The sequence below is a fragment of the Buteo buteo genome, chromosome 8, assembly GCF_964188355.1.
Source record: "Buteo buteo chromosome 8, bButBut1.hap1.1, whole genome shotgun sequence".
Classification (NCBI taxonomy): domain Eukaryota; kingdom Metazoa; phylum Chordata; class Aves; order Accipitriformes; family Accipitridae; genus Buteo; species Buteo buteo.
In genome coordinates, this window is record NC_134178.1 from 36,575,748 (window position 1) to 36,603,717 (window position 27,970).

Consider the following 27,970-nt stretch of genomic DNA (forward strand, 5'->3'; position numbering starts at 1 on the left):
TTTCAGTAATTAATGTATTTTTATTAAGAGTTTCAGAAAAGCTACTTTTTAAAGTCTTTGAGGCAGTACCTTTATCTCAGTTTCTTTACTGTTCAGTAAAGATTTCATTACTCTGAAACAACCTACTTAGGAGAGGATGCTGTTGTCTAAACACAGGCCTTCAGTGCCTGCGAGCACATGAGAAGTGCTGGAGCAGCCGAGACCTTCCCAGGGCCTGGCAGATACACCAGCGGACCCCCAGAAGATGCCCACCCTTCTGGAGCAGTAGCTGGAGGCCGGGCAGACCACCTGGATTGCCAGTCAATATCCTGGGGGCAGGAAAACGACCACCACCCTTCGCAGCAGTGCATTTACACCCTGCTTCCCCGCTCTCTGGTCACCAACTTGCAAGCGCTTACATTTGGGCTCCATTTCAAATACACAAGTCATCCTTGAGGTCAACAGAAGGGAGATTTGGTGGAAAAGTTATGCCTAAGTGTAAATATTCTCAAGATCAAGATTTAAGAGCTGTGGCCTTTGAGCCTTCACTCATTGCAGTACTCCTGTTATCAAAGTTTCACGAGGTCAAGATGGGCTGCACACAGAAGTCCCCGTCATACAAGCTAAAATTTTTTTGTAGAATCTTAAAGCAGAAGGTATAAACCAATAATAATAACAATTATTAGTAGTATTATAAAAAGGATAAAGACCATGGGATGAAGAACAGATTCATTTTGTCTTGGGGAAAAAAAAAAGTAATCAGGAGAACCAATTCTTTGTTCTGCCACATCCTCTTATTTGAGGGCAGAAAGGTAGGGTAAACTGGCTATAAAAATCCTGATTTCACAGAGGCTGCCCCAGAAGAGAAGGAGACTCATAGGGGAGCACACTGCACTCAACTATCACACCTTGGTGCATAGCCAAGAGATATGCAGAAGCCAAAACACAGCATGCTAGGAGTTGCCTAAAGGCAACTCGGAACAGGGACGAGCTCCCAAGTAGTTCCAAAAATGCATCAGGAGAAACTACCTTTGCTCTACAAGCTGCTCCGGGGCCAGGCACAGGCAGCAAACTGCACAGCTGGGCAAGCTGTTATCACTGTAGTTAAAATGGGAACTGATTAATTTTCCTTTAGACGTACATATATGAAACTTTCACTTAAGGAGATGAGCCTTCACATTAACACCAGACTTAGTCATGAAAGGTATTTGGTGATTTTACACTGAAGAACAGTATTTCTGTCTTAAAAATGACGTGGTAATGCTCAAATCCTTTTCCTAACAGCACATTTTGAAGTTACAGCGTGTTCTGAGGACATCGCATGGCGATGCACTTTTATCATCTCATAATTAACTGTAATTACTATACAGTCATTTCCAGACTTAAATGTAGTTAACCATTAACCTGTATTTGTAGACTGTATTTGCTGAACAGCATGGTATGTTCCTTCATTCCCCAACGCTATGTAATCGTGCAGTTATAGACCTTATCAGAGTGGTCAACTAAAACAGTTTTTGTGGGGGTTGGAGGAAAGGCCACAGATATCTAGATATTATTTAAACATTTTTTTAATTAAAAAATGCCATTTTTTTATAAAACTTTGTCAGGAAACAAAAATAAATTAACATGGGACTGCTAATTTTCATGCTTTCTGGACAAACCCCCTCAAACATCCAGTTCCAGTCCTTGTGCCTATACCAGCATAGGAAAAAGTGGCATCAAGACAACTCTTCAAGCTTCCAGCTGGAGTTCCTTACTATGCCTGATCTGTATATGTATATGTCTACTAGACAAAAAAAAAAGCATACTTTGAGTCTCCAATATAGTGTAATTTAGTTGTTTTTTCCATAATAATGAATGTATTATTAACATATTTGTAAAGCATTTGCAGTATTCAGCTGTTGTGAAAAAATAATACAACAATACAGTATAAAGAACACTCTTCAGTATTTATTACCCATTCTAGCAGTGTGGATAGTCAACAACAAAACGCCAAGGATTACTGCAGAACTGTTGTATACAGGAAATTATGCATATTTATTCTAGGGTTCGGGTTTTTTGTTGTTTGGGTTTGGTGGAGGTTTTGTTTTGTTTTGTTTTGTTTTTAAATGAGTAACAGTTAACAGGTTTGTGCAATCACATCTATGGAACTTGCTCTGTATTCTATCACAAAATGAGGTATTACAGACCTCCACCAATTTTAAAGAAAAGTACTTGATGCAGAAATATACCACAAGATAAATTGAGGTAACTTGTCAATCACACAGATGTAATGGCTACTATATTCAAATAAACATCAAGTACTGTATTTGAAGTCTGTTTTGCTGCTCCTTTACATTTGAGAGGGAGTAACAGAAACGATGTAGAAATTCAGAATACGTATCAACTAGTTACCATCAGGACTCCACTTCCACACAGGATCTGCTGCAGCCCATCTCAGGCTGTAAAGCCCTGCTACAAACAGTTCATCTCTTCGGAAACTCAATCTACAACTTTCAACTGCTTGAGAAAGACTCCTGGCTGCCTGCTTGGCCAGTGTGAGGTGTTACTTCGAGGTGTCTAGCACCACCTTACTCAGAGTTTCTGCTGCAACCTCATTTAGGGAACCAAGCTTTATTAAATAAACACGGATTCTTTATCCTCCTTACTGCACATGCAAACAGCAAATGTGTCATCTTGTCCAGCATGATGCATTGGCATAACCCGTTAAGTAGACTGTTTACTTGCAAATTACCTGGAAATACTATGCTGGAAAGGCGAGACTGAGATTATGACTGACTTCAAAGGATTCTCAATAAACCAGTGAAATTAGCACTAGTATCATCCTAAAATGAGGTATTAGTACTAGCAACTGCTATTTAAGTATTTCAGCACTCTTTTCCCATAGGTTTCCTGTTCTGAAGGCCAGGGAGGGTAAAGAAAATGGTAGGAGTTTGGTCACTCTGGTTGGGGAGGACTTCTCCTGCACCGTACGGTGGCCTAGGCAGTTGCCACACAATGCGCTGCAACAAGCTTTTACACCAAATCCAATTCTCAGCAGTACAAAAAGCATTCATCTTAAAGCAGCTTTGGGAGGATGAGGAAATCTAATCCTAGAGGGAACCCCCGTGCCCATGTACAATAGAAATCCCACCCACACCAAAACAATTTTCTGGATGCACATCAAAGAACATACCCTCTTCAGAACGAACACTAAACATATCCGTCTCAGAACTGTGTCAATATTGGCAGTAGGAAACAAAACCTGACTTCTAAAACTGATGCTGGGAAAGATGCCAGTTGTCAGAAACTTCATGAAAGCCCAAGTGCAATGTTACCTGCGCTTCAGCCAATAGTAATACAAGTACAGACCCTTGCAAAATACAAGGTTAAGGCAAGCAAATATCCTGGATTTTTGTAGGTCCAATTAAAAGTTTTAGGAGCTCTAGTTTTAAGACACATTCAGTTTACAGTTATCTAATCCAATACATAAATGAAAAGGCAAACTTCTTCAAAGACATCTGCAAACAGTCCTCAACAGGATTTAAAGTTCACAATTAAATCTTACTTCATAGTTAAATGCTTGTATTTGAGCGGAAAACTGTTGCAAGTGGGTAAGAAATATCTGACGCTTTACTTCTTAATCCTAACTCCAGTAACTTGTTGAAGTAAAACTGCTGTAAAACCTTGTCTCAAACAAAATTCTCCTTTTCATTCAAAAAAGTTTCTCAGACTCCGAAGGAGTTTGTTTTGTGGTTTGGGTTTTTTTCTAAATAAACACAATGAAACCTTCATTATCTGTCTCAGCCTGACCATTCTCAGTACTCCCTTCCCTGGGTCTCTGCACAAGACATAACATTACCAAGTACGCCAGTTGACCGTTCTGAAAATCTACTATACTAAGGGTTGGAACAGAGAATTATCAAAGGGATTGGCTATTCTATCACCACATGATAGTTGATGAACAAGGAAGAAGCAGAAAGGCAGACAGGCAAGCACAGAGAGTCCTGCAAGCTAGAGAGATCTGCAGAGGGATGACGGCACCTTGCGCAGCCTTTTCCCTGCTGCTGTCGGTACTGCTACTTGATTTAATTCAGCCACTTGAGAGAGGAAGTTGAACATAAAATATACCACCGTCACTTGTGCTCCTGACTGCTGCAGCAGCCCAACTAACTCCTGAAATGCCAGATGCCCTCACAGTTGATAACCTGTACGCATCCCCGCGTGTCACTCGGGGCCCAAGAGAACGCGAAGAGGGACCAGGCAGAGGCGGGTGAAGATAGGACCAGCACACATGCACACACATGAATGCCTCTCCCTTTGGATAGTTCTAAATAAAATTAAGCCGCTCATGTCATTTCCACTGCCAGATTAGGTCAAGCATAGTAAATTTCCAATTCAGCTCATTCACCTCACTTTGATCCATGCTACATGCTGCCTTCTATTCATATCCACAACCATCATTGACAGCAGCAGGAAAAGCATAAATCCAACAATAAAACACTTTCAAGAGTGATAAGTTAATGGGAACTACAGGATTAGGAGTTTTTTTCTTTAATTTTTAAAAATGTTACTAGTCTGATATTAACATGCTGCAGTGTAATTACTACTAATAATTTTATTTCTTGCCGCACATAAGAGATTAGAGCACTGAATTCAGCCAAACCAAGTAAGTTTAAATAGGTGGTCATCAGCTTCCTCCCTAGCCTTGCCCCTGAACCTTCCTCCTTCACCTTTCAATTAAGCAAGGCAAGGGATGCCCTTAGAACTATGGCTTTCAAGTAAATAGATAAAAACATGGAAGTCTCAGAAAGCAAGTTAAACAGAACATGCGGTTTAACAAATGAAATAATGAAGCAGCAGCAAGAAGGATGGAAATTATTTAAGCAAATACCCCAAACCAGTTTCCATATTTCAATATTCCTCATCAGCTTTATCATACTCATCAGTTTCATCATTTACAAAACATTAGTCTATTTTAAATTATGGATCATGCAGTTTCCCTTTAGACCAGTATGAAATTGCTATAGCATGGCTTCTAAACTTACAAATCCCAAAGTATGGGGTCTTGGGGCAGAAAAGAAGGTAGGGAGGAAGGGAAGGATGCCTATGCATGTATATCAAAGTATGCATATTTTGAAAGTGAAAGAGTGACCAAGAGATAGGGGATGTTTGCATATATATGAAGAACTGTATGTATTACATACACATTCTACATGCACAGAAAGTAACTGAAAATCCCATATAAGAGCTGCTTTTGTATCATGTCTTTGTGACCCATCCAAAGAACTAAACCCCAACATAACTGCTGGGTAAACATAACCCTCGAAAGGGACATAGGTTTGGGTTAAGAAAATTCTAGTCCTGGTTTGCAAAGACTCCATCCACAATTGCATTTTTGGAAGCTAATTCAGAAGGGGGTTTGGACTTATCAACAGGTCTTATGTATTTAAGAGAGAAAAGGGAAAACTTTAGCTGAAGAAACTTCCAAACATGATAGAAGTGGAAAGGCCGGTACACTTGGCCCTTAGTTAAAAAGTAGATATATACTCTTAATGTGTATTAAGTTTAAAAACAGGACTAGCACTGTGCTTACAATGAACACTGAAGCACTCAAGCATTACAACTTCAAAGAATAATATAAAATCTTCACAGATCAAGCCATAGTTCAGGGCCAAGTCTCATCTCCATGGGATTCTTGGCTGACAAAAACAGTTTTGAAAAAACAGTATCATCAGCCGTGCGCACTGTTGTTTTATCCAGCACATACTTTGCAGCAGGAAGTGGTCGTATTTAATGGCAACTAACGATTCATTATTACACCTCAGAATAAAAATGGATGTCAGAGAAACAGATGGAGCAACAATGGTACCGCCTCATCATCTAATTACCTTGATAAAGTGACTATATACTTAGTACAGACATTGGCAAATACATGCTTATGGAACGGAAGCAACATTTAGGCTATCTCTAAATGACAGGAAGACTACTTAATCCTGAGAATCATAGGGTGAGTGGACCCTCTGAGTATGCAGTAAAATCTGTAAGGAGTTTGTGGAAACTCTGCCTGGGCCTTAACTTCAATATAGTAGTCTCTTCAAATTTTTTCCAGCCTAACGGGATTCATCCATCCACAAGACACAAAGAAGAGGCAAAGATAGCGTTATGTTCCTGCTGGTTTGGGTGGGGTTTTTGTGGGTTTTCTTTTTTTAAAAGCTTGCAGAATAAGAGTTCTAACAGCAGAGCTCGACATAAAACCAGGCATCACTTGTAGTCTAGTCAACAAGTAGTACAACTTGTAAAATTAGCTCCTTCACATGTTCATTGCCTCAATAAATCCACCCTTACTTTAAGGAGGTCTGGACCTTTGTCTTGCAAATGCTTTCAAAGTACCCATCAACAAACCTCACAAATTAGCGACTTCTAGAGGTTTATTATCCTGTGACTACTTCAACTCAAACTAAAAACCACGTTAACACTTCCTTCAGTTGCGAGATACATAACCTGTTTATTTTGGTGCATCCCATTCAGTATGGACCAAGAACAGCCCTCTCTCCCCCGTACCAGCTCTTCACCTCCACTGCTTTTTTCAGCTCCGAGTTTACCTACCAGCAGGCTGAAGGAGTCATCTAGTGGCCACAGATAATTCCTGCAGCCTCACCAGCTCCTGCGGTCCAGCTGTCAGGGCAAGACACAAGATTTTTGAACCCTTAAAGCACACGCAGCACTAAGAAGAGTCTGTTGCCAGGGCGTCAGCCGAAGGTCCAGTATCTGAACCGTGATACAGTCCTAGCAACCATGTTCATGATGTTCCATCTTCATGCTCCCTATCACACCCTAAGTGTTAGTTTCCCACTTCTGGCCCACGGCAAGGCCAAATTCAAGTTCTGTCCTTCCCAAACACGCCTGGGAGTAGACACGGCTGTGTTGTTTCTAACCCATGCATAGCTCACTGTTCCTCTTCAGGGGCAGGCAAACAGATTTTCTGAGTAACATCGCTACGCATGCAAAGCACCAGTTCGGGTAACAGTCTTGCCCACCCATTAAAAAGCAAAGCAGCAGCACAGCAAGCTAACTGATCTTACTCAGTTCCCGTCCCTCCTCTACCACAAACTCGCTGCGTAGGTTTGGACAGAGCACCTAAGTATTTAGGCAAGGTATTTCAGTCATGGAAGAACCATTTGCCTAATAACATGCAAAACTCGCTAAGAACTGTAATATGTTAAACAGGTATTCAAAGCATGATTTAAAGTAACACTTTGATAAATAGTTATTAATATCTATAGAAGTCTTATTAAGCTTCATAAAAATATGTAATGCTTTATCAGTTCTCTGTTCAACACCTCCAGTCAGGTAAGCTCCAGAAATTTAAGGCTGTATTAATTTTATTGGAAAACCACAAATATTCATCCCTCAGGTGAATGGTCATTTCAACTATATTAGAAATAAAAAAGTGAAAAATCAGTACTGATTTTTTACATACACACCTTAGTTTGAAACAAACTCAGATTCTGAACAATTTTGTTACTCTTGTGTTAATTTGTGTCATCTGTTGAGTGACTGAACTGCAGGCACCTGACTAAAGAGCAAGATTGTCTTAAGTTTCTTTTTGTTTCTGGAAATCACTTTGCTGCAACAGTAATGCCAGGCTCTGGAATGAAGTGTTGCTACTCTTCCTTCACAGAGTAGAGATCGCTATCTACATCTTTTCTTTTTAAATGCCTGCGCTCTTGCTCAGATATGATTCTAATGTAGTGAGCATCAGGTGTTAAATATCCCCCCTTCCCCCAATTTTTAAACGCACACACACTATCTATGCAGTTTAACATCTCATAACTTAATCTTGGCAGCAGTAGCCCCCCCCCCTCCCTGGAAATCAGGAGCTGTAAGTTCTTCAGACCTCTCATGGATGCACCAAAAGGCTTCCTTAAATTCATACTCAACCTCCCTGTGACTCAGAGCATCTATCTGCCTAAATCACCTCTGTCAGAAAGGTGTCACCTAGCTTTCTTCATCAATCCTATAAATCACTTGGGTAATTCAAGTGAAAAGTGCTGTAAAAGTGCAAATTATCATTATGGAATTGTTAAGGAGCTCTGACCTATTTCAAGCTGCACTTGAAGGTGGAAAACGGTGGTACCACAACTATACCAGCAGGTGAAAAAAAGAAAAATAAGCCTTAATGTTGGAATTAAATAGAAAAGGTTCCTTCAAAGTGGTGTGGTATGAGCAGCAGCTAAGTAATCTTTAAAGCTAGTATTTAGCTCAGCTGCCCTCTGATCTCAGCAGACACCACCTCCACCTTGCTCATTCACAGGTCTAAAAAATTAAGTGTTGGTCAGATCTGCCTTACATGGAGGACCTGGAGAAAGACTGGCTCTAAAACACATTTATTTCTGTAAGGTAGGGGACACCTTATCCCTTTAGGTCAGTAAACCAACAAGACCTGTTTTCTTGCCACTCACTCCTCAGAGGCCCAGTCACAGAGGTGTCTGGAAGTTAGAAAACAGTTCTGCAGGACTCCGAGGTTTGCACAAGCACACACTAGAACTATTTTTCTGGTTTTTCAATAGGTCTAATTTGTATTGTCAATAAAAATAATATTGATATTCTGCAGTCTTAACTGGCTGTCCTGGTTTCAGCTGGAATAAAGTTAATCATCTTCTTAGTAGCTGGTATAGTTTTGGATTTGGGATGAGAATAATGTTGGTAACACACTGATGTTTTAGCTGTTGCTAAGCAGTGTTTATACTAGTTCAAGGACTTACCAGCTTCTCGTACTGCCCTGCCAGCGGAGGCTGGGGGTGCACAAGAAACTGGGACGGGACACAGCCAGGACAGCTGACTGAAACAATCCAAAGCAGTATTCCTTACCATATGACATCATGCCCAGTATATAAACTGGGGTGAGTTGGTCAGAGGGCACCTCAACTTGGGGACTGGCTGAGTATCAGTCAGTTGGTGGTGAGCAATTGTATTGTGCATCACTTGTTTTGTATATTCTATTATTATTTTCCCTTCCTTTTCTGTCCTATTAAACCATCTTCATCTCAACCCACAAGTTTTACTTTTTTTTTTTTTTCTATTCTATCCCCCATCCCAGTGCAGGACGGGGGGAGTGTGTGAGCAGCTGTGTGGTGCTTAGTTGCCAGCTGGGGTTAAACCACGACACTGGCCCACATCATATGAAGGGCAAGGATACTCTTAAGACTTTCACACAAATTTAACTCACTCTAATTTTATTTCTTTATTTTATTTATGTATTTTAGATGTAAGATCCTCTTTGGAAAGAGCAATGAAAGAGTGGGTTCACTACTGGTCTAAAACAGCATGCCAAAAAATTTCACTGATGAAATGAACAGTAGACAATAGTAGAGGTCTACTGATGTATACCATGTTAGGCCAAGTCACATTGCCCTGTCTCACATCATGCTCTCCATGAACTGCAAACAGTGAATGAGGAACAGTAACAGTCATTCAAACTCACTCTGTCCTGCTATTACAAGAAAGATGCACACCATTTTTATTACACACATATACATACACACATAGACCTATGTGTTTATGTGTGTATGTATCTATACATACTTTTTTGCAGGTACATGCAAGATAAAAACAAACACCACACAGTAGGCTGGTTTGCAAAGTATCCAGGCAGAAGAAAAACAGTGGCAGACTGGAATAAAAAGACAAATTGCAAAATACCGCAGCCACTCTTAAAATATCTACCTCCCTTTGTGCATTGAAAGTAAAATATGAAGCTCCTTCTGGAGCTTCTACTGCTTCTTAATATGCATATCAGCCAAAGCATGGCTGTACTTTTGTTAGTGCTGCAAATACCTGGGTTGACATACTTCCTTTTGATAAAAGGTTTATTATATTGATCAGGCTTTTATCATCTCAAAAGACAGACATAATTAGTCTTTCCTAAAGGTCTTACCACACACTACCTGGGAACTTTGGTTAGCTGGGTAGCTGCTCCTGCCCCCCCAGATGTTTCACAGAAGGAGCATATTATACTCATCTTCCAGAGATGGCACAATTTTCCAGAATTATTTCCAGGTATAGTTCAAGGAGGCTGACCATCTTAAAACAAACAAATTACTGACTGAAGCGTAAACATCTCAAGACAGCCTCTCTTCGCACCTTAACTACTCAGCAGAAATCTGCTAAACAATATCAGTCAACTGAAGATGCCTTTCTCTAAGGGCCCTGCCCTCCTATCGTTCCTCAGCTTCCTGACCTGCAGGACAAGCTGAAATACCTCTCTCAGAACTGCCAGAAGCAAAGGATATATCAGCTTTTACATACATTTGTTAACTAATACTGCAGGAAATTTAATTAGAAGCAACAGTGTAAATTGCTGGTAATATTTAAAATACATTCACTTATTCTGAAAGCTCAGCCAGAAAGTACCTCTTTTTCCTCTGCCTAACCACCACTTCACCAATGCAGCAATCTGGATTCCTTGTCTCACTAGAGGTCCACCAGAGACCAGATGTCCCCTACCTGCAGTGAACATTTCCAGGTGGAGATTCAAAATTCACAGAGCAGAGACTCCAAGTCAGACATTCAGTGAAAGCCCAGCATCTAATTCAGAAAGCCTCTACCACATTCCTGTGATCATTTTGAATAAACCATGAACACCACCACAGATGGGAAGACCTCAGTTGTGTTGTTAGAAAATGTCATAGTCTTTTCAAATGGGGCCTGGCTAGCTGGCTGCCTTCTTGCAGCCTTGAAGGGGGAGGAAATAGCTTAAATCTAGTAACTCTTTATTGGCCCTGACTAACAAGAACCTGCTTCTTCAGTGAGTTCCACCAACACGGGAGGTATTACTGCTGACTGAGATTTTGCCAATGTGCAGAGGCCCACATGGAATTTGCTTGCAGTTTTACCCAAGAAACTTCCAAGTGTTTACACACCTGATTGCTACTTCTGAGTTACTCCATACATTAACAAGCTTCAAGGGGCACCATAGGTCACAAAAAGAAAGTAACTTAGACAAGCATGGAACACTTACAGCCACATTACTATCATTTTAAACTTAAAAAAACATACATTCTTGTAGCCAGCTGGGAACAGGAAAACTCAAATTATTTCACTTCTCTTACAGTTTCACTTTTGAACTAGTTTGGAAACAAATATTTTGCTTGAACATCTGCATAAAGATATCCCTTCAATTTGAAAGTGTTTTAACCTCCCAATATCATAAAACCACTTTACCGTACAGTAGTAATCTAACAGATAAAAGGGGAGGGATCCATTTTGAGTAGCTTTACTCTGCAGTGGATCCTGCTCATCTTCAGTTGAAATGCACAAGTTTTTCTGGTAGCACTTTTTGGGGTTGCTTTTGGGGCATGGGTGGAAAGTCCCCTGTGAAGCATTAGCCCTTATTACAAAAAACATGTCCCACCACACTCAAGTTTCAACATCTGAAAAATCCCAGATCCTGCCAGGTTTTTAACTCAGGTTAGCTAGCCACCAGGGAAGACTACGACCCGAGGCAGTACACCACACCAGCTCCCTGCACCATCCCTCCACAGCCGTGACAGCACTTCCCAGTGAAGCTCTCCCAGTATCATCCCGGACAGAAAGCCATGGAGAACATTGCAGCCATTACACCATGTCCATGCAGAGGGTGGACACAACACTCTTAGAAGGTGCTGCAACAGGGGCAGTGACTCCATGTCCTCACCAACAGAGGCTGTGTACTTCCAGAACCATGGTTATGGCCCAGTTGCATCAGCTGTAGAGGTGTTAGGTTCCTTGTATTTTGCTGTAATTTGCCTAACAAAGAAAGCATTACTCTTGTGATTTACTCTCATTAACTAGCTTCTCCAATTACAGAAAGAGGAGGGAGACTTTTATTTTTCTCTCCAAAAGAAAGATACAATCAAACCAAACTGCCAAATTTTTTTTATTTTTTTTTATGCTTGGGATTCTAGGTAGTTCTTTCAATCCTTCTGCCTTTATAAAAGCCAACTGAATTTCACGCTGTGCAGGCTTGATAGGAACATTTAAATAAAGTTTTCTTTCTCGTCCTGAAACTATCATTCCTTTTGTTCCTCTCCCACAAATACAATTTTTGTTTTGTATAAAGTTTTCATTGGACAGCATCGTTTTGTAGCTTCAGGTACTCTAAAGTATTACCCAAAAATCTGAAGAGTCAGTGTGCCACATTTTGCTATGGGTTTTCAGTTTACTTTGGTAGGGCAAGGGAAGGAGTAGAGATGGTATTTTCAACTCTTAACTCTACTATCTGAACAACTTCCAAGCAAAGCAAACATCGATCCTTTAATCCCTTGTCAAAATCCACTAGCATGGATTCCTGTACTTGCACGGAGTCTCACAGAGGGCAACAAGGTCCTGAACAAATGCACCCATCTCCACTAGCAAATCTCAAAACTGGATCTTTATCTTGGGATGTAACATTCGACTACCCTAGCCAAAACACAGCCCCAGGGAATTCATGTAGAAATACTTATTGCCGCCTTTTGCCAGCACCTAACACACATAACAAAAGCTTGAAAACCACTAACAAAAACTTCCTGAACTCTACAAATCACACACAAGCAACAATCGCCCTGCTATTTAAAAAACAAACAAAAAATACTATAGTACGTACGGGGCCACAGATACTTACTCTTCTTACAGGCCACTGGAGGAGAAGCTACCTTCTCTTTTAGATATTCTGCCACTAGTCAAGATCTCAAGAGTAAGTGATCACATGAACAATTTACAGCACCAGCTCCAGACTTAAAAACGTAACCAGCACCTTGAATCTGTAGTAAACTGGTATTCTGCATCCACAAAGAGCTACCTTGCTAAAATCACTTATCAAACACACTCACTGAAAGTCCCATGCAACTTTTAAGAACAGCACAACATGTAGCATGCTATGCTGCTTCACTCGAAGGAAAACTATGCAAGGCAGCACCTACTTCAGAAAGGATCACAGGAGAAAGATAAAAGCAACATCACAATTAAGACATGTTATCTTCAGCATCAGTAACCAACTGATGCTATCTGGACTGGAAGCTATCCAGACTGCAAAATCACATTTAAAGGATGCATATATGTCCCCAGTAGAAGAGATATAGACAACAGTGGTCTATTTCTGGAGATATATCCTCCTTCTCTTGCATTTTACTTAGCCTGCCCTTAAGGCTCTAGCTTGACAAGCAGTAAGACAGCATAAGCCAGCTCTGAAGCCAAAAGCAGTCCTGTCCCCTTATCCTGCTTCTATTCCCCATGCTCCTGGACCCCTTTTTTGGGGCAACAGAGCTGTTCAGTTCTCTGGTCTCATTCATGACACAATATATGATGCACCCAGTGGAGGTCAGTTCTATCTTTAGTGGACAGAAGAAGTTAAGCTAATAAACCCCATCAAATTTAGCTATGATCTGTCCTCCAGTTCATTACACAACTGAAAAAACACTAGCACAGCCCCATGGGGTAGGATGCAGGTGTCTGAGGCTGGGACTGTTTCTTTCAGTGACAGTGCTGCCATTTAAACATGGTGCTTCACTATTACCTCTGTCAAATAAGTCTTACTCACTTCTTTGTCAGGGACCTGCAGTTCAAATAACGTATCTTCTATCTATGTTGAAGATGCGGTCAGCATTACACATGTAATGAACAGAAGGTGAAAAAAGACTCTGGGAGCCATACCTTTCACTATTCTCTTCATGCCTACAAATCAAGAGCACTTATTAATACCCTTGCAATCTCTCCAACAGAAGGATCCAACTTGCAGACAGAACTTCCCATCCCCCTCCAGTGCACTCCAAAATAAATTAACAAATTTCCACAAGTTAACAGAAGACCAGGTTGCCAAAATGTGACAGAGAAGTAGCAAATGCTTTGACCCCAGCTGTCAGCAAGGCTGGCAAATCAGTTATAAGCACAAAATTTAGAGCCATTGGTAGGAACTCCTGACTCTACTGTTACATGCTGGACTTTTTTACAACAGCCTCCTATCAATCAGAATGAAAATTTTGAAAATAAGTACAAAAAGAGCAAAACAGCACAGAAGTCCAGCAGCTGTTGGGCTTGATGCTTAACATCACGTCTGTGTTCTCAGTGCTGCAGTTTCTCTACTGGCAGAACACGAGTAAAAACGTAGTAACTTTGGCAAATAAGAGTTGGGTACTTGGGCCCACATGGGAAATACACTTGCATCTATAGGATAAGCACATTTCTCACCCATTTCTTGTGGAAACATTAGCATTACCTTTAGAATCAACACACTGAGGCAAAGGGGCATGCATCATCTTTCTAACAGACTGATATGAACAGCACATAAAATGTCTTTAATCGTGGTTTTATCCCTCAGAGTGATGCCATAACACAGGGTTAATTTCTTGAGCACAAGTCTATAGCAAGATGTAGATATAACAGCAATGAATTTACAGATTGCATGGAGGCAAAACCAGGCAGTGCAGTATACCCAGCACCTGAAACCAAACACAAAAGATGCAGGGCCGTACATGAGTGGAAGTCTTATTATTACTTCCTATACAATGCTCTTCCACCACTACCACAGACAGGCCACAGACTGGGCAACAGAAGTCATTTGTTGTTTTTCTTTTGACCTTAAACATTTATCTACAAAGCTTTTCAATTACAAAGTGGTAAGTGTGGCCCAGTAATACAACACAGTCTTAAGAAAATACGCTCCTACTTGCCCTGCAACTGAAAGAAGCAGTGCTAATTTCCACCAAGGAAAAAAGGACAGTCAGTCATGCCCAAAAATGTTACCACAAATCAAACCTCAGTTTCTAATTTACCATACCTCTCTCATTTTCCATAAAAATGCATCAAACTTTGAAATCAAAGTTTCCCTGGAACTGTTTTCCACACAGCTACGGAGGAACTTCACTGTAAGAGAGGCATGCCCCACTCCTACAACTCATCAAAGACTAAATTTATTTCATTTTATAGCAGAACCAATAACTTCAACTCAGCATCACCAAAAACAGTTACTCAAAGTGTGCACTCTGGTCTGGATCAAGAGCACAAGCAATTCTGGTCAGGCCTCAGAGGCTGGGACACATCGTACCTCCCTTGATCCTGAACAAGATCCTTGATTTCTTCCTATTGTCCCTTGTCACCTGGGAAGCAGCTGAGACCTGAGGCAGTACCCCGTAGCTGTGATGGCAACATCCAACACCGGCTGGCCCACCACAGCTATGCTTTTTGAGTGGCTTCCTATGAAGAGTCCTCTGCAAAATCACTCAGGGCACCTCAGTCAGAATGAGCAAAGTTGTCCCATTAACCTGACTGTTAACAGGCAGTAATGAGAAGGCAGCAAAAGAAGGACCACAACACAAAGTAAGTAGCTACCTGCCACCAGTTATGGATTAATGATTTTAGAGCTCCATTAGAAGTTATACAGAGAATGATGCTCACCTGTTTAGGAAGCTGAAAGTTGTTTAATGAACCTGTGGTATTTACATTCTTCACTCCATAAAGAAAAATAATTAAAAAAAAAAAATTCGCAACAATGTAAGAAGACACCTTTCTATACAAGTAGCCCGTTTGTTGCAACTGAGATAGTCTTCTGAACAACCTGCTTTTTCTCAACCAACCTGGCTTCCATCCTGAGAGATGCTCAGCAACTGTAAAAAGAATTTTGTTTTTTTCTTTTTTGTTTTTTCTGTGTGTAATTTTATTTCCACACATTATAAAATCATGTCATTCCTTCACATACATCACATTATTCTAGACCCACAGTTACTACTAAATCACTGTAAAGTCTCTTTCTGGCATTATTCAATCCATCCAAAAGTTCTGAAACTACCTATCCGACTGTTTTTTCTATCGTAAGTTGTTTGGAGCACACCTTGCCTTTACATCTGTCCTTTATGGCTCTATTTGTGCCCCATCTATCCACACTTTTCAATGAAAGAAAAACAAACTTCCACACTATAAACTTTCATTGACTACAGTTCTTCGCTACAGCAAAATCCATCATTTCCTGAGTAAACTCCATTACAGTATTAGTAGGAGCAAAAGCATCTAATCAGAGAGCATAACAACATAATTGCTCATTTCTTGTAATTGAGCCAGGGTAGGTCGCGAGTCTCGGTTCCACTTCCAACAACTCCCCGGACCTACGCGACGTAAAACCAGCACTCACCTCCTTCGCCTTCCACGGTCACAGAGCTGGCACAGAAATGTTTTCGGTGCAGCAGTCTACCATTCTGCCTACAGCTCTGGTTCGCTGCAACAGAACAAAATCACCATGATACCGCTTTTCCAGCTCGGCGTGTTAGCCTGTCAGAAAAAGAGCCTGCAGCCACCCACAAGAATTAACTCCAGACCGATGAAAATAACTCTTTCAGGGGAGGAGGCGCAGCGTTTCGAGGAAAATGAAAAGCAGGAAGCTGATCTCAGCAGCGCAGGGAGCGCGGACGGGGCGGAGCGGAGGCACGGGGAGAGGAAAAGTGGAGCAGAGACTCGACGCTCAGAGCTGCGCTCCGGCCGAACGCCACCGCATTACTGACATACCAGCCTCGCCGCTAACGCGGACGACAACGACACCCCCGCGTCCCGTCCCGCAGACCCCCACCTCCACGCGTGTGCGTGTCTCTGTGTGCTCCCCCCCACGCGGGCCGACGTCAGCGGCGGCGCGCGCCCCGCGCAGCGGCACTCACGGCGCAGGTAGCCGGCCCCTGCTGCCGCCGGCCGCCCACCCGTGTGTGTGCCTCCTTATCCCCGCTGCCGCCGCCAGCCCCCGGCCACGAAGCGCCCTCGGACGCTGCCGCGGTTCTCGCTCTGGCCCAGAGGCGAGGGCTGCCTGCGGGCGGGCGCCGAGCCCGCTTTCACGCGTGAGCCGCTTTGAAAAGGCACGTCCTGCAGGACGGATTCGCGGTCCTGCGCCTGCAACTGGAGGAAACTCTTAAAAACAACAGGCGAGGCTGCCTCCCGACAGATCGAACTGCCATGTTTTGCACGTAACTAACTTCCTTCGATGAAGTTATATAAAAAAAAAATACAAAAAATAAAAAAGGGGGGATTCTTTAGGAAAGCAGCTTCGAGAACCACGAGGCTTTTCAGGCTAAAATTCAAACGGACACCAAGCTGGGCTTTAACTCGGTAACAGCATCTCCTGCTCAGCGTGAACCTTCTCTCCCAAAGGCGTACGGTAGTCCCACCGAGGCACCCCAGGCCGCAGAGGCTGGCTTCCCCCCCCAGGAGGGCCGATTCTGCTCCTGCAGCACCGGGCTCCCCTGCCTGCCCCCCTGCCCTCTGCAAGAGTCCGCTTGCCATGCTCTCCCCACCTTCCTCAGGAGCCAGCTTTGTTCACATCTTTAGGTTGGCATTACAAAAACCCACGTGAAACAGAGCGGTACGTAACATTCCAAATAAAGGTGAGTTCAGAAAATGAAAGCGTCGAGGTAAAGCTAAAAAGATAAAAGGCAGGGTGGACTGACTACCATGGGAGCCATCAGCTGTTGTTTCAAAAGAAGAATTAAAACTGATAATGGAAAACAGCATGTCAATGGATCAGCCTAACATTCACACAGCCAGGATCTGATCTGTACCTCTCAATTAAAAGCAGATAATCCCTACTCGTTTATGGGGTTTTTTTAAATGAGACCATGGAGATAACCACCAAGAGTACTCAGACACTTGTCTTGCTGTCTTTCAGGTCTGAATGTTCTGCCTCATTAGCTCTGCATGGCAAGATTTGCAGCTATTTTGCATTGGGGGGTACAGAGGGGACACGGGACCAAAACAAAACAAAATAGTACATCAGTTTAAGTCAAGTTCTTAACACTTTTTAAAATCCTGTCTGATGTCCTCTACACTAGTACTGACAGGAGAAGGAAAGAGAAGCAAGGTGGCCAACCAATTTGATCTTTACCACTTCTTCCATGTATTTTCTCTTGTCTGCTCAACACAGGAACCTGTAGTATGTCTTTAACGGACATTTGGAAGATCCCATTCCAGAAGCTTATGAAACCCAGCAACTTTTAACAAAGCATTTAACGACTCCTTTGAAATTCACTGTGCCTTTTTCACTTTCTGACACCGTTTCAAAGTATGTCCTATACTCAGTCTGTAGTCAAATCCAGACTGAGCTGGAGATGAAACCACACCTCTCTCCCTATCTCTCTGCAGAGCCTGGCAGCCTTCACCTCCAGAAGTGGAAAGACAGGACCCATGCCTTTTGTCTTCAGCCTTCCCAGTTCACAGCCTACCTTTGGTGACTGAAGTTACATTAACCACAGGCTGTAAGTTGAAGGTCACTGATGCAGACATACATTCCGATCTACAGCTACTCTGACGGAGCTAACTGCTCCAACGGCGTGGATGCAAAGCCTCATTGCAGCAGTATCTTCAGGTGCTGTAGCAACATCAGCAGAGCCACAAGGAGACTAAAGGCAGCCTACATCTCAGCATGCCGGCGAGGCCAGCCAGTGTATGAGCAGCAACACGCCAGATCCTATCCACCTTAATCTCAATGCCATTTCTGCACTAGTGTCCATGTAGTTTGGCAGCTTTATCCCTTTTTATTCATATACTAAGACACTCTAGTTTCACTTTCAGGAGAACTTACTCGTTCTTGTTGGGGAAACTATTAGCACTGAAGTGACATAGAGCTGCTTCCTTACTAAGAAAACATACAGTTTAAAGCCAGAACTATATCAGAAGTGGGAATGTAATTTATACACTCAGCTGAACAGATTTAGTGAGTATTAAAACCAAGAATCCACAAAACCTGCATGGGATATTGTGCTGGCAGTGGTGTGCAGACCAACAGCAGGCAAGGTTAAAATACAGGTAAGAGCTCAACTTAAGAGAAACAGCAAAGATATTTCCAAACCTCCTCTGATACAATTACTGTTACATAAATGCCTAGGCTTCTCTTCAAATCAAAACCAACACCTGTACAGCCTCACTCACAGCTCTGGGAGTCCAGTACACTAGAGAGACATGAGCTCACAAGTCCACCTCCAATCCCAGAATTATTCTGTGTATTTCAGAGAAGCTGGTTCCTACCTGCTTTAGAGAAGGGAGATTCTACAGCACCAAGTACTGTTTTTCCCCTGCTATTCAAGCTGATACTCGGTTTTGAAATGGCACTTCTCAGTTCTCACAAATACCCGTCAGGTATGCTGTTGCTACAGTGTACTAGCCTCCTTCCTCCTCTCTACTTCTTCAGTTCAAGTACACGTGTACACCAGTGAGAGTATTTCATTAGATACAGAAGAGCAATCTCTGGCACTCTTGACACGACAGCCAAAGACAATTTATTCCAGCAACCCAGAAAACACCAGAAGCACACAAAAAAAAAAAAAAAAAAGAAATTATTCTTAGTTAGTAAATAAAAATCATTAACCAATTTATGAGGTTCACTAACAAATCACTTAAGGCACCTCTTCAGCAGTGTACATCTTTAACAACAAAGGCACATCTTCAGTCTATCTTGACTTAGTAACACCCTAACCACTCTCATACATGTTTTTAAGTAACTTGCTATTACTTATTTTTCATAAGTGTTCTGAAAGACCCTCCTCTATCAGCCCACTTCAGTCTTTTACTGTTGAAAGCACTTCATCCTTAAGATGACAGGTCATACAAAGAAAAAGTTGGAGAGACATCAGCTGAAGTATTGCATTGTTTTCAGTACAAAAAGCTCCATTTCTTTAATGGAGAAAGGCCCTGCCTTTCTACGCCAGAAACTTCCTTGAGAAATTAGAGTAGCATCTGCTTGTACTTCGAATAATTATTCTCTGCTTCTTTGCCCCTCCCAAGTTTCCTTGACTGAGGTCATCAAAAATAACAAGTACATTTTAAAATCAAAGTGTACCATTTGTAGGATTTCAGGGGCAGGACTGGAAAAGTCATTATTAGGCAACCATTCTTCTCAAAGTGAAACAGTTTGTGCTTAACGCTACCAAACAGTTAGACTTCTGTCATTATCTTTGCTGGGTAGTGTTATTACCCTGTCCAGAGGTCTCTGACTTCAGTATAGATACAGCGTTACATCAGCAGTTTTTACACTGCAGTCATTATTTCCTACGGGTCTGCAAAAGTAACTAAGAAGATTAGTCCATTGTTGGTAGGCTTACATTCATTTTTCAGTCACCCATATCATCTACAGGACACTTTTTTAGTGTTTTTAAAGTAATTAAAAAAAAGTTGAAAACCCACTACTTTAAATTGAGTCAGCTTTTCTTGCAAGGAGAATACAAATTTTTTGAAAGCTTGAAAATGGTCATGAAAAGGGATCATCTAGCACATAATCATCCATTTATCATCAATTTAGCTACTAGACAAGATGAAAACCTACATCAGAAAGAAGGCATGAAGTAGGAAGTAGCAAGCACCTACAAGTGTCTGCACTCCTGTGCTTTAAACTCATTCACACACACTTAGAAGTCCAGGCACTTCCAATCAAGTAGTTATTCTGTACTGTTTTAACATTAACTTGAAATTTTTGTATTGCTTAAGTTACAGCTGTCAAAATTCATTTATATGTGACAATTTCTGACCTCTCATTCCCTAAATTAAAGGCAGGTGGAGATTAGGCACAAAATTATCTCTACGTTTATTTAAAACAAGCCAACCTGGAGGTAGTTTGATCACAAATTTACTCACTCCATCAGTACATCTATCTTCTGAACTGACATGACAGGATGACTTCTCCTGGCTTGTTACTCTGGTACTTTATGAGCATTAAAATTACTTAGAAAATGACCAAGATGGGGAAGACCTGGTGAAAGAAGATACAAAGGGAAAAAGTAACACTGATGAATTGTGCATGGCTGAAAGCTTTCTCCTGCTAACCAACAAGGAAATAGAACAGCAAACAATCAAAGAAACAAACAAACATTTTGAGAGGATATATAAAACACTCCAAAACTTAACCTGGAGGTAACTGTCAGTGAAGACATCCAAACAATTCCCCCATCAATCAAATTTGCACTATAAGTCTACTACTGCAATCTTGCCTCCTGTAAAATTCACAAAAGAATTGTGCTCACATACACATACAGAGTTTGCACTAGTATCAATAAATTATCATCTCCACTGAAGCTCCATGTTTTATTCCAATCCCATGAAGAAATACAATATTAATCACTAAATCTAAACAAAGTCACTAGTCAGCTCAAAATGGATACAATCTCACAATCCAACGCTTACATAACTCTGCAATACTACACGGTTAATAACACCAAACAGATAAATTCATTCATAAAACATTCCAGAAAACACCATCAACAATCTGTGTATTCAGAAATAGCAGAATCACCATTTTAATTATTCCTAGATCTCAGCACTTCCAAGAAGTTGTATCACATATTTTCATATATGCACATGCACACACAAAAGCTTTCTGAGCTACGTAGTACATTAACAGCATACATGCAACAGCAGATTTCCATCACCAGAAAGCCACTGCCCCGTTACCTACTACACACACCTACACATCACAAGTGTCAGAACAACTTTAGGTACAAATGTCATACCTAAAAAAATGTGTAAAATACCCAAGCCAAAAGTCCTACCACAAGCAGCATGCTATCCCTTCCTATCCCTCCCCCACACCGTTATCCCGAGAAGTTAAATCCCAGTTCTTCTCTCCTATAGGTGGAAGGCACTTAGATACTACATACAATGTGGCAGAATAAATCCTAACACCGCTGCCCCCTTCTATCTTTATTACCAGAACAAGATACTGGCATGTTTACAGATGCAGAAGTTTACTTTTCACAATGTAAAATCACGCATTACCTGTAGCACAAAAAACCCACCACATTTCAAATATCAAAATTTCTTAAAATTAGGAGGGTTTTGTCTAGTTTTTGCTTTACAAATAATGAGAGCTGTTCTCCATGAGATTAAAATGCAGAACAGACTTTTAAAAAGAAAACTGCATTAGTATAATCTTCTCTATTTTCTAGTTCTATCAGAAGCAATTTATTAGAAAGACATGTACTTCTGGTTTTTAAAAGAACCCAGTTTTCTTCCTAGATGTACTGCTGCAATATTCTGTAAGCATATTCTTAAAAGAGATATGAAGGTTCAAAGAACAGTTGCAAAGAAAGCTATTTCACTCTGCTAATTTGCATCAAGTTTTATGGTTCCCATCCTCCCTCCTAAATGGAAAACTAACTGTGATAAAACATCAAGCCCAATTAGAAACAGCCACTACGCACAACTATTTATTTGAATTATTTCCTTTAGAGTACGTTTAATTGTTTTTACAGAATCCTTTAGTGTTTGGGCCAAATATTGTCATCTTTTCTTCAGAAAAAAAAAACCTTCCTCCAGCTTCACATCTCATTCACCAAGTACTCCACTGAATTAAAATCTGGATGCATATAAAATTAAATCTTTCAACTGTAATTTATTTTAGTGAAATGCTGGAAAACCACTGTGGCATCCCGAGTTCTGCATTCAGGATACACTTGTGATTTTCTTCATGTTACAGTATTAGCTTGCACATTAGAAAGCCCAAGTTTGGCACTTATTTGAACGTTAATTATTGAGACGGTGATCAAGTGCAATGTAGGACTTTAACTCAGATTTTTGGAGCTTGGTCCCACTGGTATCACATTTGCCAAAATCCTGAAGTTTAGCTTCATTTTGGGCGGTAATCTACGATCCGTTCCTTTCAGATTTAAGGGCCAAAAATCTGACAGACCTCTGTAGGCACTGAAAAAGGTTGGGGGACGAAGTGGGCAAGATTTAGAAAACAGGCAAGTGACTTAAAGAAACGTGTTTTGTCCACATCTGTGGACGGCCGGTGGCTGTGCCAGCCATAGCAGGAGATGAGATCAGCCTCTGTGGCAGCACAAGCGAGAAAGGAAGCGAGCACAGAAGAGAGGTCAGGTCCCTGCAGGTGGGCTGCCATCCCGTTTCTTGGCATATCCAGGTTATATTTTCCTCCATAAACACGCTTTCTGCAAAAGCGAGCAGGGCAGCAAAAGCGGCAGCGAAATCGTTCTCATTCAGTTTTACTTAAGAGCAAACCCAGCCTGACCTTTAGCTGTCCTGACACTGTTTTAACCTACGGCTGCTCTCCCACCTCCGCAGCCTCCCCTCCTGCCCTTGCCCTCCATCGGAGGGGGCCCAGGCCCCCCACCCTGCCCCGCAGGGGTACGGCACACACCAGCACACACCACCGCTTGGGCAACAGCCGGGCCTGGCACAGCTGCCCCGGGGAAGGAGAGCTGCGAGGAGGACGGCTGGCCCCAGCCAAGGCCACCACAGCGAGGACTCCTCCCTGGAAACGCAAGGGGGGGGTCACACCAGCAAGTACAATACCCAACGTGCAAATCCAGCAAATAGAATTTCCAGTCATCCCCGTGGGTTTATGAGATGTCACCCAATCTTCAGCTATTCTTTTGTTTCACCCACAACCAATTCCTCTGGGTGACTGCAAACAAACTGAACTCAAGGTGCTTCTGCAAAACGATTAATTAGCCTTGGCTAATCGCAAACTCACTTGAAAAAAAACCCGTATCATTTCATCTCCAGTAATAAGTGTTTCTTAGGTTTTCATACACCAGAGCATCTCTCGTGATGATGTCCACCCTTATCCAAAGACCTGACACCAAAGCCAGACATGTGAATCAGTGGCTATCACGTGGTCTTCTCTTAGTTAAGAGTTTCTCTAAGTTTTGCCAGCATACTATCTAAAACTAAATGAGTCATTTTTCTCATTCAATCAAAAAAAAAAAAAAAGGCGCTTTTTCTTCTCTGGTCTGTGGTTTCCCCCCCTAGTGTTTGTGTGGGACTCTAAAGCTAAAAAAAGTTTCTATTATGCAACACTTAACTATAAAATAACAGAAAACGGATTACCAACATTCAAAAATCCATATTTTACTTCAAACACATAACCCCCCCCCCCAAAAAAAAACAAAACCAAACTTTTTTTTACATTCTATGTTCAGCCACCAGAAGTCAATGCACTATGTAAAGTACTGATTGATGCACATACAAATACAGCAAACCTCTTCATCAAGGAAAATCATACAGGTTTCTTGCATTCAGGTCTAAAACACATCTATGGGATATCATAGAAGAGGATGGGTCTTTTCCTGCCACTCCAGCATGAATGCAAGGAACACTGATACCAATCTACATGTTAGCTACCTGCCTGTATAAACACAGTAATACCATTAATATATTGGCCCTTCTGTAATATACAAGATTCTTTTTTTTGTTTTTAATTGACAGAAAGAAAAGGTTTAAGATAGGCCACTTGTTACCAAAGGATGCGATGCTTTATAGACCCAAACTACATCTTTGGTCTATGTAGAAGAGCAACAAACACTCTAGTTGTTGGCATACAACACCAGCTTGCCAGTAACACAAATTCTCCTATTCCTGCATCTGTCCTGCACTCTAAGTTACATACGGGTTAACAATAGCAGCTATTTACATGAAAACCTTATGCTGTGAAACGCAGCGGCTGCAGAGCTGACCCACTGGTACTTTTGCTACCGATGCCTTTTGAACTGCCACGCAAAGGTACGATGGCCCACGGGAGACAGTAAAACTTCTAGCTGCTGCTGTTAAACTTTAGAAAAGTCGTCAGTTGTGTCCCTGTGTCTCTCACCTAGCCAACTACCACCACTGCTCTCTGGGACCCTGACTGGTGCAGCCCAGGAGAATGAAGGAGAGAGAAAGCAACTGCTAGCTTTGGTGCTGAAAAGACCTGAGAAAGGGCAGGTGCAGTAGGAGCAAGAGGCTGCTGTAACAAGCAACCTGGAGAAGTTCAACATCTTCTCTGACGTTCATGTCCTTGTCAAAGCAACTCCACTATTGTAATTTGATCTTCTGACTTGTGTATAGATGTGGGTTTTGAACTTAACTGCATCACTTGTAGACCAATGTGGTATTCAAACCACACAGACATAGTAATTCCCTGTCAATGGACACTTATTTAAGTCTTCAGCATACTAAATGCTGTATTGATTTTTATTTTTTTTTTAATTCTATTTTTTCTATAAGAGAGTGGAGGGACAATAGGGAAGAATGTTAAACACGGCCTTGAAGGATTATGTTGGTATATAAGCACAAAGCTTGGCCCAGTAATTGGAGCACTAGCTAGTCAGCCATCACATTTACAGCTTCTTTTAATTTGGACATACCTGACTTCCTTGAAGTCCCTAAAAGACCAGCTTGATCTATTTAAGGAATGGGTACTAAATAGATACTAAACTGAATGGCACACACTAGATATTTGAGATAAACACAGGTAACTTGGCCTCAGTGTTGACGTACTTCTGTAATTTCACATACATTCCCAAAGACTCTAGTTTTCAATTACAGCTTCTTTAAAGAAAGGCAGAAGAGCAGGGCAAAAGTTCTACTCTGACCACCAAAGGCAATATGCTCATCCTCCCCTGCCTCCCCCACTCCTATAAAACCCAAGAAAAATAATAATAATCTTAGCCCCAACTAGTTTTCACTCTCACCAACGAAACTTAAATACCAAGTTAATTGAATAATAATTTCCCAAGAGAAAGTACTGTTTTCAACATCCACCGCTATAAAAGAAATCCATAAACAGGATTTGCAGCTTGCTAGTGGAGGAAGAGTTGTTACTGCAGCCTAACCAGATTTTGCATTTTGAAGGAATGTCCAAGACGTGCCCTCGCTGCATACGGCACCAACTGTCAGTGACTGGACCCAAAGACTCCAGATGGTTTCAGCAGCCCTATGCTCCTAGACACAGAAAGCTGATTTAGACCAACTAATTGAGTACAAGGAACTCTAACTACAGCAGCCCTGCCCAGCTCTGCATAAGCTAATTTCCCCTTACTTAGTGCAAGTTAAATTAGCATGTACAGAGCTCCATGCTATCATGGCCAAACCACTTCTGATACTTGTTCTACCTTAATGAACACACTCAGGTAACTACAAAACACAGTGGTCTACAATGTAGACATACCCTTAAGGTTTGAGATTATGCCAGGTTTATCCCTAGGTGGGATTTTAAAATGCTACATTTTAACAAGGTGCTTCCAAAATGTTGGTAGTACAGAATCTTGAGTTTTTCTTTAAAAGACCCAACTCTAGATGTCAAAATCCCTCAAATCCAACTGCAAATCAGACTTGGAAGGGATGCAGAAAACTCTTAACTTTGTTAGTAAACAGGCAGTACATATTTGCCTGTTTGGCTGGCTGGACTCTTCAGTTGAGTTGGGCATTTACCAGAGGCCAGTGATGCCCTGCATTCCCAAGAAGGTCATGGAGAAGAGGAAGCACTCAGCACCTCAGTAGGCAATCGATTTGGTGGATGGGACAACTCCCAGTTGTCCCTGAATTAACTAAAATCAACAGAATAGTTGAGACATGTAAGACAGAGTTTGGCAGATAGGGAAGACCCCAGGTTTCCTTGAAGATGATATTTACACTGGAGAGGCACATTTCCTGGGTAGTCCTCTTCAACCTCCCACCTTTATTTCCTCTAGTAATACTGTGATTAATTTGGAGTTATACAGCAATTGCCAAACTATGCAGTAATCTTTACTAGGCCTCCCAGTTCACTGTAATAATTTTAAGTACACCACAAAGCAGAAATCTCTCATGATCATTTGTTTGTCACTGCTGAGAAATGCCACCCAGCATCCACTGTTCTTTGGAAAGCTACCACTCTGCCCAATAAGACATGTCACTATACACTCTGGAGCCTTTTTCTGTATTGACTCTGTGGTCGAATTAAAGCAAGTTGCTTGCACTACTCTTTCTACCCCTGGCATTATCACGATCACTGACCTTTTGTGCATAAAGAAACTTAAGAATCAAACTTTACCTTGCTGTAGTATTCTGAACGTGCAGTGGTAGCAAACTCTCTGCAAGCCACATTAAGGTCCACGTGTTTGTAGCATGCAGGAACTACACTTAAAGAACACTCTTGAACACAGACACCTTGGTAATACCTGATCTCCCATCTTGAAGTTTAAAACTGATTTCTTCCATCACATTTGCATACAGATGCGGAGGGGGAGTTGAGTATTTCAAGTCAACATAAGTGACCCGTTGCTTCTGAGTTGCAATGGAAACGAGGCATCTAACTCACTTGCATGACTGAAAATCTCAAACAGAAGTAATGACAGATACAGCTAAGTTTGTTTCAATAAGCACCAACTGCTTAATAATTCACAGCTGATAGTAATTTAACTACTGATAGTCAGTCCAATCCTACTGGTACATAACTGTGTAAATCATGTGCCTTTTCAACTGCATAGAACAGATTTCAGTAGTGTGCTCATCAAATGCTGAATCCTTGCTTCATTATTTACTTTCCTAATCATTATTTTAGGATGTTTATGTAAGAACCAAAATCCTTTTCAAATTACAGGCAAGTGAAAGGTGTAACCATTGGAAAACACAAAATTTTCACTGTGAAATTGTATCATCTGACTGCATCCACTAAAATTATTCAGGCCAGCCCTAACAACAAAGATTTTCCTAGATTTCATGCATTCCTGCAAATAGCGGTATAAAAAGAAAAGCTTCTGAATCTCCCATATTTTGGCAAGACAATGGTATATGCTACTCCTTTATGGCAGCTGCTGAAAACACTCGTGTCTACATCTTGTCCTGTCACCTCCGTCAGTAAAACGATGTGTAGGTATTTTATTGGACAATGCATGCTAATGCAACAAGTCTGTAAGTCACTACAGAACTGATTTTAAATGTTCTCAACTTAAGTTGCTTCCATCATTGCTAAAAAAAGAAATAACACTATTTCATATACAGGCATGGAAGAATTTTCACTCAATTCACCTCATATGGCTATTCCAGATATCCCCATCACAAATGCTTACATTCTTTTTCTACAGCATAATGACAAGCAATTGACACTAAGCGGGATGGGAGAAACTGAAATTCTGTGTAAAAGCTGAATTATTTTTACTCCTAATACCTGTCTACTGATTAAGAAAGCTACCTATTCTCAATTTCACTGTAGTCCTACTGAATTGCATTGTCTGTCCACATAAACAGGGTTGTCCAATTCCCAAAGATACCTGGC

General features: G+C 41.4%; 1 protein-coding gene across 16 annotated transcripts in view; it reads right to left on the bottom strand.

Moving 5' to 3' along the window:
* The window catches only part of BBX (BBX high mobility group box domain containing), a 147,385-nt gene that overhangs the window by 95,546 nt on the left and 23,869 nt on the right, over positions 1-27,970 (bottom strand). For 3 of the 16 annotated variants that reach the window (XM_075034138.1, XM_075034139.1, XM_075034143.1), the window contains one exon: positions 16,103-16,186. The exons of 12 other annotated variants lie outside the window; for them this stretch is intronic. The gene's annotated coding sequence lies outside the window, so the exon portion shown is untranslated. Of the gene's footprint in view, positions 1-16,102; positions 16,187-20,574; positions 20,661-27,970 lie in introns of those variants that run through there. One more of the 16 variants, XM_075034140.1, reaches the window with a different exon arrangement.